This window comes from Ceratotherium simum, chromosome 33 (genome assembly GCF_057802395.1).
Source record: "Ceratotherium simum simum isolate JZ-2026a chromosome 33, ASM5780239v1, whole genome shotgun sequence".
Taxonomy (NCBI): domain Eukaryota; kingdom Metazoa; phylum Chordata; class Mammalia; order Perissodactyla; family Rhinocerotidae; genus Ceratotherium; species Ceratotherium simum.
In genome coordinates this window covers 1183416-1204073 of record NC_141932.1, presented here as the reverse complement: position 1 = coordinate 1204073, position 20658 = coordinate 1183416, and positions in this window count along the sequence as shown.

Genomic DNA, 20658 nt, shown 5'->3' with positions numbered 1-20658 from the left:
TGCATTTCACGAACTAAAGCCAAAACCACTGATGTTTATCCAAAGTCCCAGACCCCAGAACCGCTGAAATTTCTGAAGTACCAACACATCAGACCCTAGCTTTGTAGCTGCTCCACCGGTGCCTATCCATCAGATACCCATGCTGCCACCACCAACACAGGGCCCGAGAGGCAGACTCAAACCAAGAGGGATCTCCTTGGCCATCACACCCTCATGGGAGAAAATAATATCATTAGGTCCCCAGCAGCCTTCTCCACTGCTATACACACCCACAGCCTTGTGTAATGAGGACTCCTGCTAGCCTCCTGGACATTGTTCTCAGGTGATAGAACTGCATGGAGACTACCCTGCTGGGCTTTCACCATACCCCACCAAGCTGGCACCCTTGCATCGATCTGCAGGTGAACACCTTTCCCCACTGAAAATGTACCACAAAGTCTTGAAGAAGTGACCACACTGTCAGATGAGCAGACATCAACACAAGGCAACCAGACACAAAACAATCAAGGAGAGTGACATCAGCATCATGGCGGAGTGAGCTTCCCCCATTGAACTCACTCCCTCTAAGACACAACAAAAAGCACATTCACATTCCCACAGAAGCTATTCACACAACACAGGGGACGTCTGAGGCACCCAGGGAGCCGTACACCCGAGGACAGAGGTGCTGGAATCCTCAGAGGAAGTGGAAGGAGTTCCAGCTTCTTTGGCCCAGAAGCACTCCAGCTCCTCCTTCTTTGGCCCAGCGCACTCCAGTTCCAGCTTCCTTGGCCAAGCGGCGCTCCAGCTCTTCCTTTCAGCTCAGCACACCCCAGTTCCAGCTTCTTAGGCCCAGTGCACTCCAGTTCCAGCTTCTTTGGTCCAGCTGCACTCCAGCTCCTCCTTCTTCAGCCCAGTGCACACCAATTCCACCTTCTTTGGCCCAGAGGCACTCCAGCTCCTGCTTCTTTTGCCCAGTGGCACTGCAGCTGCAGCTGCTTCAACTCACCCGCACCAGAACCTCAGCTGCTTTGGCCTAGCCACGCTCCAGTCTCAACTGTTGCCACGCTCCAGCTCCAGCTGTTCCCATGCTTCCCCCCCAGCAGCCTCCACTCACCCATGCCTCAGATCAGCAGGGGCCGACGAGAGTGCCCATGGAATGAGGCAGGGCCAGAATACACAGCCCTTGACCACAACCCAGTGGCAGCAAGAGGAAACTGCGACCATGTGTTTTCACTATGAGGAAAAGTAAGCCAACACCAACAGTCACCATGTAATAATATATTAAATCTCCAGACCAAAAGGAAAATGACAAGCACACAGAAGTCAACCCGGACAGCACAGAAATGTATAAGCTTAACAACAGAGAATTCAAAATAGCCATCATAAAAAAGCTTAATGAAATACAAGAAAACACAGACAGACAATTCAATGAAATCAGGAGTTTCTTCACAAAAGAGATTGAAACTGTACAAAAAAAAATCAGAAATCTGAGAAATGAAAAACACAATAGAGGCAATAAAGACAAATCTGGAAGCCTTAAGCATCAGAGATGACAATATGGAGGAAAGAATTAGCAATATTGAGGACAGCAATGCAGAAATGCTCCAGATGGAGGAGGAAAGAGAACTAAGACTAAAAAGAAATGAAGAAACTCTCTGAGAAATATCTGACTCAATTAGGAAATCCAACATAAGGATTATAGGTATTCCAGAGGGAGAAGAGAGGGAAGAAGGAGCAGAGAATTTGTTCAAAGAAATAATAGCTGAGAACTTCCCAAACCTGGGGAAGGAGCTGGAAATACCAGTGAATGAAATAAATAGATCTCGTAAATATATCAACACGAAAACACCCTCTCCAAGGCAGATAGTAGTAAAGCTGGCAAAAGTCAACAACAAAGAAAAACTATTAAGGGCAGCTAAACAAAAAAAAAAAAATAACATACAAAGGATTTCCTATCAGGTTCTCAGCCGATTTCTCGACAGAAACTTTACAGGCTAGGAGAGAGTGGAACAATATATTCAAAATTCTGAAGGACAAAAACTTTCAGCCAAGAATACTCTATCCAGCAAAAATATCCTTCAGATATGATGGAGAAATAATAACTATCCCAGATAAAGGCTAAGGGAGTTCATTGCCACAAGACCCCCACTACAAGAAGTGATCAAGAAGGCCCTCATCTCTGAGGAAGAAAAGAGAAAGGGGATTCAGAGTTTTGAACAAGGAGGAAAACAGGTTGACAAAACCAGGAAAATTGCAGTCCTCTATCAAAATAGATTAGCAAACACTTAAACATAAAACCGGAGATCAAGGGAAGATAAGGACCAAGCATAAATATGACCTCATCATGTTAAACACGAACTCACAACACAAGAAGGAATAAGATGTGACAACAATAACTTAGAAGGGGAAGAGGAGAGGGATCGAATTGACTTAGTCTAAGGGAATAAGAGGCAATCAACAAATGGACTATCACATCCTCGAGATTTTTTATACAAACCTCATGGTAACCACTAACCAAATAATCAGAACAGAATCACACATGATAAAGAAAGAGAAAACCAAGAGAACCCCCATACAGAACTACCAAACTGAATTGGTAGTCTGAAGCACAGCGGATGAGAAATAAATGTAAAAGGACCGGAAAAAGAGCAATAAAATAACAAAAACAAGCCCCCATATATTAATAATTACCCTAAATGTAAATGGACTGAACTCTCCAATCAAAAGACAGAGTGGTGGGATGGATTAAAAAACAAGAAGAAACAATATGCTGCCTCCAGGAAACACATCTCAGCTCTAAAGACAAACATAGGCTCAGAGTGAAAGGATGGAAGACAATACTCCAAGCTAATGGCAAACAAAAGAAAGCAGGTGTTGCCATACTTATATCAGACAAAGTTGACTTCAAGATATAACAGGTAATGAGAGACACAGAGGGGCAATATATAAGGATAAAAGGGACGCTCCACCAAGAAGACATATCACTTTTAAATATATGTGCACCCAATACAGGAGCGCCAAGGTACATAAAGCAACTATTAACAAATCTAAAAGGAGATATTAACAACAACACAATAGTAGTACGGGATCTTAACACCCCATTCTCATCAATGGACAGATCATCCAGACAGAAAATAAATAAGGAAATAATGGACATAAATGAAAAACTAGATGAGATGGACTTAATAAACATATACAGAGCACTCCATCCAAACACAGCAGATTACACATTCTTCTCCAGCGTGCATGGAACATTCTCAAGGATAGACCATATGTTGGGAAACAAGGCATGCCTATATACAATTAAGAAGACAGAAATCCTAACACGCATCTTTTCAGACCATAATGCCATGAAGTTAGAAATCAACTACAAGGAAAAAACCGGGAAAGTGACAAAGCTATGGAGACTCAACAACATGCTACTAAAAACCAATGGATCATTGATGAAATTAAAGGAGAAATAAAAGCACATCTGGACACAAATGAAAATGAAAATACACCATACCAACTCCTATGGGATGCAGCAAAATTGGTCCTGAGAGGGAAACTCATAGCAATATAGGCCCACATTAACAAACAAGACAAAACCCAAATAAGCAACCTCAAACTACGCCCCACAGAGTTACAAAAAGAAGAACATACAAAGCCTAAAGTCAGCAGAAGGAGGGACAGAATAAAAATCAGAGCAGAAATAAATGAAATTTAAAAAACAGTAGAAAGGATCAATGAAACAAAGAGCTGGTTCTTTGAGACGATAAACAAAATTGACAAACCCTTAGCCAGACTCACCAAGAAAAAAAGAGAGAAGGCTCAAATAAATAAAATTAGAAATGAAAGAGGAGAAATTACAACAGATACCACAGAAATACAAAAGATTATAAGAGAATACTATGAAAAACTATATGCCAACAAATTGGACAATCTAGAAGAAATGGATAAATTCCTAGACTCATACAACCTCCCAAAACTGAACCAAGAAGAAATAGAGAACTTGAATAGGCCAATCACAAGTAAAGAGATTGAAACAGTAATCAAAATCCTCCCGAAAAATAAAAGTCCAGGACCAGATGGCTTCTCTGGAGAATTTTACCAAACATTCAAAGAAGACTTAAATACCTATCCTTCTCAAACTATTCCAAAAAATAGAGGAAGATGGAACACTTCCCAGCACATTCTACGAGGCCAACATCACCCTAATACCAAAGCCAGGCAAAGACAATACTAAGAAGGAAAACTACAGACCAATATCCCTGATGAACATAGATGCAAAAATCCTCAACAAAATATTGGCAAACCGAATATAGCAATACATTAAAAAGATCATACACCATGATCAAGTGGGATTTATACCAGGGACACAGGGATGGTTCAACATCTGTAAATCAATCAATGTGATACACCACATTAACAAATAAAGGAATAAAAACCATATGATCATCTCAATGGATGCAGAGAAGGCCTTTGACAAAATCCAACATCCATTTATGATAAAAACTCTCAACAAAATGGGTATAGAAGGAAAGTACCTTAACATAATAAAAGCCATATATGACAAACCCACAGCCAACATCATACTCAATGGGGAAAAACTGAAAGCCATCCCTCTGAAAACAGGGACAAGACAAGGGTGCCCACTCTCGCCACTCTGGTTTTTTTTGTTTGTTTGTTTGTTTTGGTTTATTGTGGTAACATTCGTTTATAACATTGTATAAATTTCAGGTGTACATCATTATACTTCTATTTCTGCATGGATTACATCATGTTCTCATGTTCACCACCCAAATACTAATTACAATCCATCACCACACCCAGGAGCCTAATTATCCCTTTCACTCTCCTCCCTCCCCCCGTCCCCTCTGATAACCACCAATCTAGGCTCTGTCTCTATGTGTTTGTTCGTTGTTATTATCTATTACTTAATGAGAGAGATCATACTGTATTTGACCTTCTCCCTCTGACTTATTTCACTGTGCATAATAGCCTCAATGTCCATCCATGCTGTCACAATTGGCTAGATTTCATTGTTTCTTATGGCTGAGTAGTATTCCATTGTGTATAAATACCACATCTTCTTTCTTCATTCTTCCCTTGATAGGCACTTAGGTTGCTTCCATGTCATGGCTATTGTGAATAACGCTGCAATGAACAGAGGGGTGCACGTATCTTTACGCATTGGTGTTTTCACGTTCTTTGGATAAATACCCACCAGTGGAATAGCTGGATCGTATGGTAGTTCTATCCTCAATTTTTTGAGGAATCTCCATACTGTTTTCCATAGTGGCTGCACCAGTTTGCACTCCCACCAGCAGTGTATGAGAGTTCCCTTCTCTCCACATCCTCTCCAACAGTAATTGTTTCCTGTCTTGTTAATTATAGCCATTCTGACTGGCATGAGGTGATACCTCATTGTAGTTTTGATTTGCATTTCCCTGATAATTAATGATGCTGAACATCTTTTCATGTGCCTCTTGGCCATCTGTATATCTTCTTTGGAGAAATGTCTGTTCGGGTCTTTACCCATTTTTTAATTGGGTTGTTAGTTTTTTTCTGTGGATCTCGCCACTCTTATTCAACACCGTACTGGAGGTTATGGCCAGAGTGATTACACAAGAAAAAGGAATAAAAGGAATCTAAACAGACAACGAAGAAGTGAAACTCTTGCTGTTTGCAGATGACATGATCTTATATATAGAAAACCCTAAAGAATCCATTGGAAAACTATTAGAAATAATCAACAACTACAGCCATGTGGCAGGCTACAAAATCAAGTTACAGAAATCAGTTGCATTTCTATATACCAACAACGAACTAACAGAAAGGGAACTCAAGAAGACAATCCCATTTACAATTGCAACAAAAAGAGTAAAATATCTACGTGTAAATTTAACCAAGGAAGTGAAAGACCTATACAATGAAAACTATAAGACATTACTGAGTGAAATCAATGATGACATAAAGAAATGGGAAAATATTCCATGCACTTGGATTGCAAGAATAAACATTGTTAAAATGTCCATACTACCTAAAGCAATGTACAGATTCAATGCAATCCCAGTCAGAATCCCAAGGACATTCTTCACAGAAATAGAACAAAGAATACTAGCATTCATATGGGGCAACAAAAGACCCTGTATAGCTAAAGCAATCCTGAAAAAGAAGAGCAAGGCTGGTGGCATCACAATCCCTGACTTCAAAACATACTACAAAGCGATAGTAATTAAAACAGCATGGTACTGGTACAAAAACAGACACACAGATCAATGGAACAGAATTGAAAGTCCAGAAATAAAACCTCATATCTATGGGTAGCTAATCTTTGACAAAGGAGCTAAAGACATACAGTGGAGAAAGGAAAGTCTCTTCAATAAATGGTGCTGGGAAAACCGGACAGCCTCTTGCAAAAGAATGAAAGTAGACCGACTGTCTTCTTTCACCATACACAAAAATTAACTCAAAATGTATCAAAAACCTGAAGGTGAGACCTGAAACTATAAAACTCCTGGAGGAAAATATAGGTAGTACACTACTCGTCAACAGCCACAAAGGGATCTTTTTGAATTCCATGTCTACTCAGCCAAGGGAAACAAAAGAAAAAATAAACAAGTGAGACTTCATCAGATTAAAGAGATTCTACAAGGCAAATGAAACCAGGATCAAAATGAATAGGGAACCCACCAGCTGTGAAAAAATATTTGCAAACCATATATCTGACAAGGGATTAATCTCCATAATATATAAAGAACTCACACAACTGAACAACAAAAAACCAAACAACCCAATCAAAAAATGGGCAGAGGAAATGAACAGACACTTTTCCAAAGAAGATATACAGATGGCCAATAGGCACATGAAAAGATGCTCAACGTCACTAACCATCAGGGAAATGCAAATCAAAACCACACTAAGATATCATCTTACACCTGTTAGAATGGCTATAATCACCAAAACAAAAAACAACAAATGCTGGAGAGGCTGTGGAGAAACGGGAACCCTAATCCACTGCTGGTGGGAATGCAAAGTGGTGCAGCCTCTATGGAAAACAGTATGGAGATTCCTCAAAAAATTAAAAATAGAAATACCTTATGACCCAGCTATCCCACTACTGGGTATCTACCCAACGAACCTGAAATGAACAATCCAAAAAGGCTTATGCACTCCTATGTTCATCACAGCATTATCCACTATAGCCAAGACATGGAAGCAACCCAAGTGTCCCTTGACTGATGACTGGATAAAGAAGATGTGGTATATATCTACCATTTGCAACAACATGGATGGACCTGGAGGATATTATGTTAAGTGAAATAAGCCAGAAAGAGAAAGACAAACAGGGCATGATTTCACTCATATGTGGAAGATAAACCAACACATGGACAGATAGAACTGTTTGGTGGTTACCAGGGGCAATGGGGGTTGGGGGTGGGCACAATGGATGGAGGGATGCACTTATATGGTGACTGATAAACAATAGTGTACAACAAAAATTTCACGATAAAAAACAACAACAACAACAAAAAACAATCAAGGAAACATGCCACTATCTAAGGAACACAATATATTACCAGAAACCAACCTCAAAGAAATGGAGTTCTACAAACAGCCAGACAAAGAATTCAAAATCACTGTTTTAACCAAGCTCAGTGAGCTACAAGAAAACAGACAATTCAACAAAATAAGGTAAAACATGCAAAAACAAAACAAGTTGTCCAACAAAAACACAGAAACCATAAAGAGAAACAAAACAGCAGCAGGCTGAGCATGCAGTCACTGGCTGCCAGGACAGGCTGAGTGGAACAAGCAGGAGGCTCGCCTATCAGCTGCAGGTGGAAGGTGCAGCTTCATCTGCCCTCACTCATGGGTCCTGCACCCACTGAGGCCATAGACACAGAGGAGCAACAGGGCAGAAGAATCACCTCACACCTTCAACAGGCACTACTGTAGTTCCTGGTATGCCGACTCTGCAAGAAGATGCTCAGATATGAAGCACTGACAAGTCAATTGATTAGTGAATCGTTGGGAATAGCCTATTCATCATTGATAGGATTCCTAATCCTAATTTGATACCACCCGCAGCTAGGAAGACATATCAAAAGAAGAAGAAATGGAGCAGTACTAGATCATTACATACACACACACACACACACACCACTAAATCCTCTTCAATACCATCTACCCTTTAAGAAGTCGGGTAGCAGGTAATATGTGGGAGAGAAGAACGTTTCTGTCTCTAAGTTGACTGTCCTTATTACCCTGGTTTTTTGAGCAGGATAGTTCTACTCGTTCTCTGTGTGAGAAAACTTGCCACAGGGCTGCACTAGCTCAACCAGCTTGTGCTTTACAGTCAGCTCTTATCAGTTACCAGACTAGTATGTGTTCTTCCACCTTTGGACTTGTACGGGTATGAAACACTTCAGGCATAACTAAAGCAAACAGGGCAAGATGGCATATATATGAATTATATGTCCTTAGATGTCTATCTCTGAATGCTCAACTAGATGGAAATATTGGAGACCCATTTATTTTGCAGAAAAGATGCTCTGCTTTGCTTTGGTCAAAGGATTAGGACTATAGGAGGCTTAAGGGGCAAACGTTTCTTTTCTTTTACTCATGTTCTGCCCTTGTTTTTTGAGGGTTCAAACTTAGAACCCTTGTATCAGAAGAAACATTTCAAGAAAGTGCTGTTAACAGTCCCAATCATGTGATGACTTTATTTCTTATCCCATTTATCTAAAAGTGAGTCATAAGAAATTTTGTTTGTTTGTTTAGATTCCAAGTCCTTGGTAAATTCACGTTAGGTAGGATGGAAATCATTTCAAAGGAGCTGTGTGGGAATACCTGTAGAGAAATGCATTTGAACTACTGTGATATACAACCATACTCTAAAGTGGAAATTTCATGTACTTGCAAAAATTCTGTTTGTAATTTACCTTCATTTCTTTGGAATTAAATGCTTACATGAATAATAATAATATGTTGACATTCTACCATTTAAAAAAACAACCATATAGAAATTCTGGTGCTAAAGAATACAACGAGTGAAATGAAAAATGCAACGGAGAGCATCAGCAGCCAACTTGATTAAGTAAAAGAAAGAATCCAGATCCGGATAGCAGGTCTTTAAATTATCCAGTGAGGGGAGAAAAAAGCAAAAAAGGAAAAAGAGTGAAGAAAGTCTACATGGATTATGGAACATGAAGCAAAACATTATTCACATTGTGGGAGTCCTAGAGGAAGAGAGAAATAAGAGGGCAACAAGCTTATTTAAAGAAATAATGGCTGAAAACTTCCCTAATCTAGGGAAAGAAGTGGACATGCAGGCACATGATGCTCACAGATGCCATACAGATTCAATCCAAAGAGAACTTCACCGAGACATATTATAATAAACCTGTTGAAAACCAATTACAAAGAGAACATTTTGAAAGCAGCTACAGAAAACAAACTCATCTTATACAAGGGAATCCCTCAAGGATATCACTGGATTTCTCAGCAGAAACCACGCAAGCTAGGAGAGAGTGGGAAGATAGGTTCAAATTACAGTCATGTGCCACATAATAACGTTTCAGTAAAGGACGGATCGCATATAAGTGGTGGTCACATATAAGATTTATATAGGAACTGAAAAATTCCTACTGCCTAGTAACATTGTAACCGTCATATGTATCCCAATTCATTACTCAAATGTTTGGGGTAATAGGGGTATAAACAAACCTACTGAGCTGCCACTTGTATAAAAGTATAGCACATGTAATTATGTACAGTACATAATACTTGATAATGACAATAAACAACTATGTTACTGGTTTGTGTATTTATTTACGCTCATGCTTTGCTTGAAGAAGGGGATACATTCTGAGAAATCCATCATAAGGCTATTTCATCATTGTGCAAACAGAGTATACTGAAGCAAACCTAGATGGTATAGCCTACTACACACTTAGGCTATATGGCACTAATCTTCTGGTACCACCATCGTATATGCGGTCTGTCCTTGATTGAAACATCGTTATGCGGCATATGACTGTACTATACTATACTTTTTACTGTTATTTTAGAGCGTACTCTTTCTACTTACAAAAAAAAGTTTACTGTAAAACAGTATGCTGTGTTTTGCTGACAGTAGCCTCATACATCTCGTGTTTACCATGTCTCTTAACTGCATGCTTTTCTCTCGTGCTTGATTTAATCTTGCATTGTTTTGTTCACCATGGCCCCTAAGCATACAAAATTCACTGCTAATGCTGCCAGTAACAGGCCACGTTGAATGACTGACCTGGAAACCAAATTAAAAGTGATTAAGAATTACAAAGGTAGGGGCTGGCCCAGTGGCGTAGCAGTTAGGTGCATGCACTCTGCTGCAGCGGCTCGGGGTTTGGATCCCAGGCATGCGCTGACACACCGCTTGTCAGGCCATGCAGTGGCGCAGTTCCATATAAAGTGGAGGAGGATGGGCATGGACGTTAGCCCAGGGCTGGTCTTCCCCAGCAAGAAGAGGAGGATTGGCATCAGATGTTAGCTTAGGGCTAATCTTCCTCACAAAAAAAAAGGGGGGAAAAAGAATTACAAAGGTAGAAAAATCAGTGATGGTTACCGCTCGCCAGTCAGGCATGTCCCAGTCCACCATAGCTAAGACCTTGAAGAACGAGAGCAAAGTGACAGAAGCCGTTAAAGGATCTGCTTCATTGAAGGCAATGAGACTAAAAGAAATTTGAGAAGAGTCTATATGAGACATGGAGAAACTTCTAATGACCCGGATTGAAGATCAGATGTAGAAGCATATCCCTCTCAGCACCATGACGATCATGGCCAAAACAGTAAGTTTTTTGCGATGTTGAAAGAAAAGGCTGGACTCAACTACAATGTTGACTTTATTGCTACCTCTGGATGGTTTAAATGATTCCAGAATCATTATTCACTACATAATGTGAAAGTGAGCCATGAGTCTGTGAGTACTGATGTGAAGGCAGCTGAAGAACTTTTGGAAACTCTAGATAAGCTGATTGTGGAGGAAAATTACTTGCCAGAGCAAATATTCAATATGGATGAAACCTCTCTATTCTAGAAATGGATGCCTGAAAGGAATTTAATCCATAAGAAAGCCAACTCAATGCCAGGTCTCAAGACTTCTAAGGACAGGATAACAGTCATGCATGGGGGCAATGTTGCAGGCTTCAAATGAAACTCTTCTGTACAGTGAGAACCCCAGGGCCTTCAAGCCTATCAGTAAGCACACGCTGCCAGCGTATGACAGGAGCAATAAGAAGTCATGCATGACCCAGCTCCTCTTCCAAGATGCCCTCCTGAGTGGCTATGCCAGTGAAATGGAGAAGTACTGTTTGGAGAATGACATACCTTTCAAGATTTTGCTTATTGTGGATAATGGTCCTGGACACTCTCCTCTTACTGGTGATCTTCAACCCAACTTCAAGGCAGTGTTTCTCCCTCCAAACACCACCTCTTTGATCCAACCAACGTATCAAGGAGTTACAGCTTCTTTTAAGGCCTACTCCCTGAGGAGGACCCTTAGCCCAGGCTACTGCTGCAACTGAGGAAGACACTGAGGCAATTCTGGAAGGGTTACAACATCTACGACTGCATCAAGAACCTTGCTTGGGCAAGGTTCTTGCCACCAAGGAGTATATGAATGGCATCTACAAGAAGACACTCAAGAGGTTCGTCCATGATTCAAAGGATTTGCCAATGATGAGGAGGTTGCAAAAATCAACAGGGCTGTGGTAGATACGGCAGACAACTTTAACCTGGGTGTGGATGAAAATGACATTGAGAAACTCTTAGAAGTGGTCCCTGAGGAACTGACTAATAAGTTGGAATGTGAACAGGAATATATAGGTGAAAAAGAGGCAAAGAAAAGGAAACTGCAGAAGAAAATGCCCCAAGCAAATTCACCGTGAAGGGTTTAGCAGAAGCTTTTGCAGACCTCAACAAGCTCCTTAAAAAGTTTGAAAACATGGACCACAACATTGATAGGTTTTCATTAATAGAAAGGAATGTGCATGGTGAATTACCTGCTTACAACCAAATTTATGACGAAAAAAAGAAACAAACCAAGCAAACCACCATGGACCTATTTCCGAAAAGAGTGAGTCTCCCCAAGAAGAGCCTCAGACAGGCCCTTCAGGAGGTATTCCAGAAGAAGGCATTGTTATCATAGCAGATGACAGTTCCATGTGGGGTTTTTTTGCTGAGGAAGATTCACCCTTAGCTAACATCTGGGCCAATCTTCTTCCATTTTGTATGTGGGTCACCATCACAGCATGGCTGATGAGTGGCGTAGGTCCGCACTCGGGATCCAAACCCACAAACTCAGGCCACTGAAGTGGAGCACACTGAACTTACCCACTACACCACAGGGCCAGCCCCTCTATGTGCAGTTTATTGCCCCTGAAGATGTTCCAGTGAGCCAAGATGTGGAGATGGAAGACAGTGATATTGATGATCCTGACTCTGTGTAGGTCTAGACTAAGATGACTTTGTTTTAGTTCTTAACAAAAAAATATAAAAAGAAAAAATAGAAAACAATCTTATAGAAGAAGGATCGAAGGAAAGAAAATATTTTTTGTACCACTGTGCAATATGCTTGTGTTTTAAGCTAAGTGTTACTACAAAAGACTCAAAAAGTGAAAAACATAGAAAGTTTATAATGTAAAAATATTACAGTAAGCTAAGGTTAATATATTATTGAAGAAAGAAAAATATATTTTTAACAAATTTAGTGTAGCCTAAATTTACATTGTTTATAAGATCTACAGTAGTGTACAGTAATGTCCTAGGCCTTCACATGCACTCACCACTCATGCACTGACTCACCCAGAGCAACTTCCAGTCCTGCAAGCTCCACTCATGGTAAGTGCCTGACACAGGTATACCACTTTTTATCTATGATACCATATTTTTAGTGTACCTTTTCTACAGTTAGTTATGTTTAGACACAAATACCATTGTGTTACAACTGCCTACAGTATTCAGTACAGTAACATGCTGTACAGGTTTGTAGCCTAGGAGCAATAGGCTATACCATAGAGCCTTGGTGTGCAGTAGGCTATACCCTCTAGGTTTGAGTAAGTACACTCTATGATGTTCACACAACAAAGCAATCACCTAACAATGCAGTTCTCAGAATATACACCCATCATTTAGCAATGTGTGACTGTATGGAAAGAGAAAAATGCCAAGCAAGAATATTTTAGGGACCGGCCCAGCGGTGTAGTGGTTAAGTTCACGCACTCCGCTTTGGCAGCCCAGAGTTCGCAGGTTCAAATCCCGGCCGCAGACCTACACACCGCTCATCAAGCCATGCTGTGGGGGCATCCCATATACAAAATAGAGGAAGATGGGCATGGATATTAGCTCATGACTAATTTTCCTCAGCAAAAAGAGGAAGACTGGCAAGGGATGTTAGCTCAGGGCAGATCTTCCTCACACAAAAAAAGAATATTTTACTTGACAAAGCTTTCCTTCAAAAATGGAGAGATAAAGACCTTCCCAGACAAACAAAAGGCAAGGCAGTTCGTCACCATGACACCTTCCTTACAAGATAGGCCAAAGGGAGTTCTTCAAGCTGAAAAGAAGCACACTCCTGAAGGTAAGTATATAGTTAAATTCAGAATACACCAATATTGTAACGTGGTGATGTATCAATCGCATAACTCTAGGATAAACATTTAACGACAAAAGTATTAAAAATAACCACAGCCACGATAATTTGTTAATGGTTACACAATATAAAAAGATGTAAACAGGGACATCAAAAAAATGGGGAGGTAGTAAAAGGGTGGAATTGTGTATAACATCAAAGTGAAGTTGTTATCAGTTTCAAATAGAATGTTCTAAATATATTTTCTGTAAGCCTTGTGGTTACCATAACAAAGCAAAAATCTATTAGACAAAAGAGAAAGAGAAAGGAATCAGAGCATACCATGAGGGAAAATCATCGAATCACAAAGGAAGACCACAAGAGGAAAACGAAGCAACAAAAAAAACTACAAAACAGCCAGAAAACCAGTAACAAGATGGCAATAGTAAGCCCTTACAAAATTCTCCAACTCAAAGACAGAGTGGGTAAATGGATAAAAATACAAGACCCCACTATACGCTGCCAACAAGAGACTCACTTCACCATTAAGGACACACATAGGCTGAAAGTGAAGGGCAGAAGAGATACTCCAGGCAAATGGAAAATGAAAAGGCAGCAGAGGTAGCTATACTTATAGCAGAGAAAACAGACGTTAGGTCAAAAACTGCCACAGCAGACAAACAAGGTCATGACATAATGATACAGGAATCAATTCATCAAGAGGATGTAAGAATTGTAAGTGTACACAAACTCAACATCAGAGCACCTAAATACATGAAGCAAATATTAGCCAATCTAAAAGTAGAAATAGCCAGCAACACAACAATAATAGAGAACTTCAATATTCCCCTCTCAACAAAAGATAAATCATCCAGACAGTAAATCAATAAGGAAACTTTGGACTTGACCTATACTTTAGATCAAATGGACCTAACAGACATATACAGAACAGTCATCCAACTGCAGCACAGTACACATTCTCCTCAAGCGCAAACAGAACATTCCCTAGGATAGATCATACATTATAGGTCATAAAACCAGTCTTAATTAACAAATTGAAGAAGACTGAAATAATATCAAGTATTTTTTCCAACCAATGGTATAGGCACACCTCATTTTGTTACATTTCCCTTTATTGTGGTTCTCAGATACTGAGTTTTTAACAAATTGAAGGTTTGTGGCAAACCTGCATCCAGCAAGTATGTCAGCACCATTTTGCCAACAGCAATCACTTTGTGTCTCTGTGTCACATTTTGGTAATTCTCGCAATATTTCAAACTTTCTCATTACTATTGTATTTGTTATGGTGATCTGTAACAGTGATCTTTGATGTTACCATTTTAATTGTTTTGGGGTGCTACGAACCATGCCCATATAAGTCGGCGAACGTAATCAATAATTAGCACGTATGTTCTGACTGCTCCACCGACCTGTTGTTTCCCCATCTCTCTACCTCTCCTCGGGCCTCCCTATACCCTGAAACACAGCAATATTGAAATTAGGCCAATTAGTAACTCTACAATGGTCTCTAAATGCTCAAGGGAAAGGACGAGGCGCATGTCTCTCACTTTAAATTGAAAGTTAGAAATCATTAAGCTTAGTGAGGAAGGCAAGTTGAAAGCCGAGATAGGCTGAAAGCTAGGCCTCCTGAGCCAACAATTAGCCAAGTTGTGAATGCAAAGGGAAAGTTCTTGAAGGAAATTAAAAGTGCTACTCCAGTGAACACATGTATGATAAGAAAGCAAAACAGCCTTATTGCTAATATGGACAAAGTTTTAGTGGTCTGGATAGAAGATCAAAGCAGCCACAACATTCCCTTGGGCCAAAACCTAATCCAGAGCAAGGCCCTAACTCTCTCCAATTCTGTGAAGCCTGAGAGAGGTGAGGAAGCTGAAGCATTTGAAGCTAGCAAAGGTTGGTTCAAGAGGTTTAAGAGGAAAAGGCGTCTCCATAACACAGAAGTGCAAGATGAAGCAGCAAGAGCTGATGTAGAAGCTGTAGCAAGTTATCCAGAAGATCTAGCTAAGAAAATCAAGGAAGGTGACTACACTACACAACAGATTTCAATACAGACAAAACAGCCTTATATTGGAAGAAGATGCTATCTATGACTTACACAGCTAGAGAGAAGTCAATGCCTGGCTTCAAAGCTTCCGACAGCCTGACTCTCTTGTTAGAAGCTAAGGCAGCTGGCGACTGTACGTTCAAGCCAATGCTCATTTACCATTTCAAAACCCCTAGAACCCTTAAGAATTATGGTTAATCTACTCTGCCTGTGCTCTATAAACGGAACAACAAAGCCTGGATGACAGCACATCTGTTTACAGCATGGTTTCCTGAATATTTTAAGCCCACTGTTGAGAACTACTGCTCAGAAAAAAAGATTCCTTGCACAATATTACTGTGCATTGACGATGCACCTGGTCACCCAAGAGCCCTGATGAAGACGTACAACAAGATTAATGTTGTTTTCATGCCAGCTAACACAATATCCATTTTACAGCCCATGGATCAAGGAGTAATTTCGACTTTCAAGTTTTATTATTTAAGAAATACATTTTGTAAGGCTATAGCTGCCATAGATACTGATTCCTCTGATGGATCTGGGCAAAGTAAACTGAAAACCTTCTGGAAAGGATTCACCATTCTAGATGCCATTAAGAACATTCGTGATTCATGGGAAGAGGTCAAAATATCTACATTAACAGGAGTTTGGAAGAAGTTGATTCCCCAACCCTCAGGGGTGACTTTGACAGGTTCAAGACTTCATGGAGGAAGTAACTGCAGATGTGGTGGAAATAGCAAGAGAACTAGAATTAGAAGTGGAGCTGAAAATGCAAGTGAATTGCTACAGTATCATGACAAAACTTCTACAGATGAGGAGTTGCTTCTTATGGATGAGCCAACAAATTTCTAGAGATGGAATGTACTCCTGGTGAAGACGCTATGAAGACTGTTGAAATGACAACAAAGGATTTAGACTATTACATAAACCAGCTTGATAAAGCAGCAGCAGGGTTTCAAAGGACTGACCCCAATCTTGAAAGTTCTACTGCAGGTAAAATGCTATCAAACAGCATTCCATGCTAGGGAAATGGTTTGTGAAAGGAAGAGACAATCAATGTGGCAAACTTCATTGTTGTCTTATTTTAAGAAATGGCCACAGCCACCACAACCTTCCACAACCACCACCCTACTCAGTCAGCAGTCATCAACATCGAGGCAAGACCCTCCATCAGCAAAAAGATTACAACTCACTGAAGGCACAGATGATGGTTAGCATCTTTTAGCAATAAAGTATTTTCTTAATTAAAGTATGTACTTTATTTTAGACATAATGCTATTATCCACTCAAGAGACTAAAACATAGTGTTAACATAACTTTAATACGCACTGAGAAACCAAAAAATTCACGTTAACTCACGTTATTGTGACATTCACTTTATAGCAGTGGTCTGGAACCAAACCCACAGGATCTACTAGGTATGCCTGTATTAAACTAGAAATCAATGACAGAAGGAAAGCTGGAAAATTCACAAATACGTGGAAATTAAACAATATAATCCTGAAAAATCAACAGGTCCAAGAAGAAACCAAAAAATATTGTGAAAATAGTAACACAAAACACCAACACTTATAGGATACAGCAAAAGCACTTCTGAGAGATAAATTTAGAGCAATAGATGCCTATGTTAAACAAAAGAAAGATTTCAAACAATTTTCTACCTCAAGGAACTACAAAAAGAACAAATTAAACCCTAATTTAGCAGAAGGAAGGAAATAACAAAGATCAGAGCAGAAATAAATGAAATAAAGACTAGAAAAATAGAAAAGATAAATGACACAAAGAACTGATGTTTTCAAAAAATATAAACAAAATTGACAAACCTTAACATACACTAAGAAAAAAGAGAAGACTCAAATAAAATCAGAAATGAAAGAGGAGACATTACAACTGATATCACAGAAACACGAAGGATCATAAGAGACTACTATGAACAATTCAGTGCCAACAAATTGCATACTCTAGAAGAAATGCATAAGTTCCTAGACATACACAACTTACCAAGACTGAATCGTAAAAAATTGAAAATCTGAATAGACCTATAAGGAGATGAAATCAATAATCAAACATCTGCCAACAATGAAAAGCCCAGGACCAGATACATTCACTGGTGAATTCTACCAAACCTTCAAAGAAAAATGAACGTAATCCTCCACAAACTCTTCCAAAATTTAAAGAGGAGGACCACCTCCAATGAAGCCAGCATTACCCTGCTACCAAAGCCACATAAGGACACTACAAGAAAAGGAAATTACACCCCAATATTCCTGATGAACAGACACGCAAACATCCTCACAAAAATACTGCCAAACCAAATTCAACAGCACAATAAAAAGCTAATATACCGTGACCAAGTGGGATTTACCTCTAAGATGCAAAGACACTTCAACATACGGAAGTCAGTCAACGTGAAACACCACGTTAACAGAAGGAAGGATAAAAATCATTAGATCAGTGGGGACGGCCCAGTGGCTTAGTGGTTAAGTTTGCGCACTCCGCTTCGGCGGCCTGGGATTCGCAGGTTCGGATCCTGGGTGCGGACATATGCACCACTTATCAAGCCATGCTGTGGCGGTGTCCCATATAAAGTAGAGGAAGATGGGCATGAATGTTAACCCAGGGCCAATCTTCCTCAGCAAAAATGGGGAGGATTGCCAACAGATGTTAGCTAAGGGCTAATCTTCCTCTCCCACTCCCACACACACACACACACACACACACACACACACACAAATCATTAGATCATCACAATAAATATGGAAAAAGCATTTCAAAAAACTCACCATAGTTTCATGATAAAAACTGCTTCAAATTAGGTATAGAAAGAACATACTTCAACATAATAGACACTATATATGACAATCCCACAGTCTATATCATATTCAACAGTAAAAAGCTAAAAGCTTGTCCTCTAAGATCAGGAACAAGACAAGGATGGCCATTCTCTCATCACTTCTATTCAACATGGTGCTGAAGTCCTAGCCAGAGCAAGTGGACAAGAAAGAGAAATTAAAAGGCATCCAAATTGGAAAGGAGAAAGTAAAATCATCTCTGCACATAACATGATCTTACATATAGAAAACACTAAAAACACCTCAAAAAACTGTTAGAACAAATAAACAAATTCAGTAAAGTTGCAGGATGTAAACTCAATATACAAAAATCACTTGCATTTCAGTACATTAACAAGGAACTAACTGAAAGAGAAAGGAAGACAGCAATCCCAGTTACAACAGTATCAAGACTAACAAAATACTTAGGAATAACATTAACCAAGGAACAGAAAGATATACAATGAAAACTCAAACAATGATGAAGGAAATTGAAGAGGACTGAAATTAATGGAAAGATATTCCATACTCATGGATTGGAAGGATTAATACTGTTAAAATGGCCATAATACCCAAGCAACCTATAGTTTCACAATTTCAATGGTATTTTTCACAGAAATAGAAAAAAACATACCTTACATCTGTATGAAACCACAAAAGAGTGTGAATAGCCAAAGCAATCTTAAGAAAGAAAATCAAGGCTAGAGGCATCACATTCCTGATTTCAAACTATCTTACAGGACACAGTAATCAAAACAGAATGATACTAGCATAAAAACAGATCAATTGAACAGAACAAAAGGAGTAGGGGTAAATGCTGAGCCAGAAGTAAACTCAGATATACAGTCAACTAATCTTTGACAAGGGCACCAGAAACACACAATGGGGAAAGGATAGTCTCTTCAATAAATAGTATTGGGAAAACTGGACAGCCAAATGCAAAAAAACGAAACGGGATCCCTATCTTTTAGCACTCATGAAAATGAACTCGAAATTGATTAAAGACGTAAACGTAAGACCTGAAACCATAAAACTCCTAGAGGAAAACAAAGGGAAAAGGCTCTGTGACATTGTTCTTGGCAATAATTTTTTTAATATGACATCAAATACATAGGCAGTAAAAGCAGAATTAAACAAGTGGCACTGGATCAAATTTTTAAACTTCTGAATAGAAAAAGAAACAACAGAGTGAAGAAGATATACAAATGGCCAACAGGTGCTCACAAACACTATTCATCTGGAAATACAAATCAAAACCAGGAGATATCACCTCATACCTATTAGAACGGCTATGCTCAAAAAGACAAGAGGTAACACACATTGGTGAGGATGTGGAGAAAAGGGAATGCTTGAACACTGTTGCTGGGAATGTAAATCAGTGCGGTCATTATAGAAAATATTAAAAATAGAAGTTCTATTAAAAATAGAACTTCCATATGATCCACCATTCCCACTTCTGGGTATATATCCCAAGGAAACAAAATCAGTATCTCCAAGAACTATCTGTATGTGCATATTCACTGTAGCTTTATTCACAACAGACCAGATAGGGAAACATCATTAAGTGTCCAGCAATACATAAACTGATGAAGCAAATGAGGTATAGACATACAAACACTGGAATATTTACCCACAAATAAGAGAAGACTGTGACTTGAAACAAGAATGAACATGGAGGAAATTACAATGGTAACTGAAATAAGCCAATCAGACAAAGACAAATACTTTATGGTATTACTTATATGTACACCTAAAAAAAAAAAAGTAAAACTCTAGAAACAGAAAGCAGAATGTCAGAAGCCGAGGGTTTGGGAAATGGGGAGAGTTCGTCAAAGGACACACACTTTCATTTATAAGATGAATAAGTTCTGAGGATCTAATGTACAGCATGGTGTCTATACTTAATAATAATGTATTGTACATTTGAAATTTGAGAAGACAGTAAATCTTAAGCATTTTCACCAATAAAAAAAGGTAATTATGTCAGGTGATGGGTGTGTTAATTAACTTCATTGTGGTAATTATTTCATAATGTATATATATATCAAATCATCATGTTATACAATTTAAATATATATAATTTTACTTGTCAATTATACCTCCATAATGCAGAGGGGTGGGGGAGGCAAGCTGAAAAAGAAATCTAAACACTACAAAATGAACCAAACAGGAAGGTCTTGGAAAAC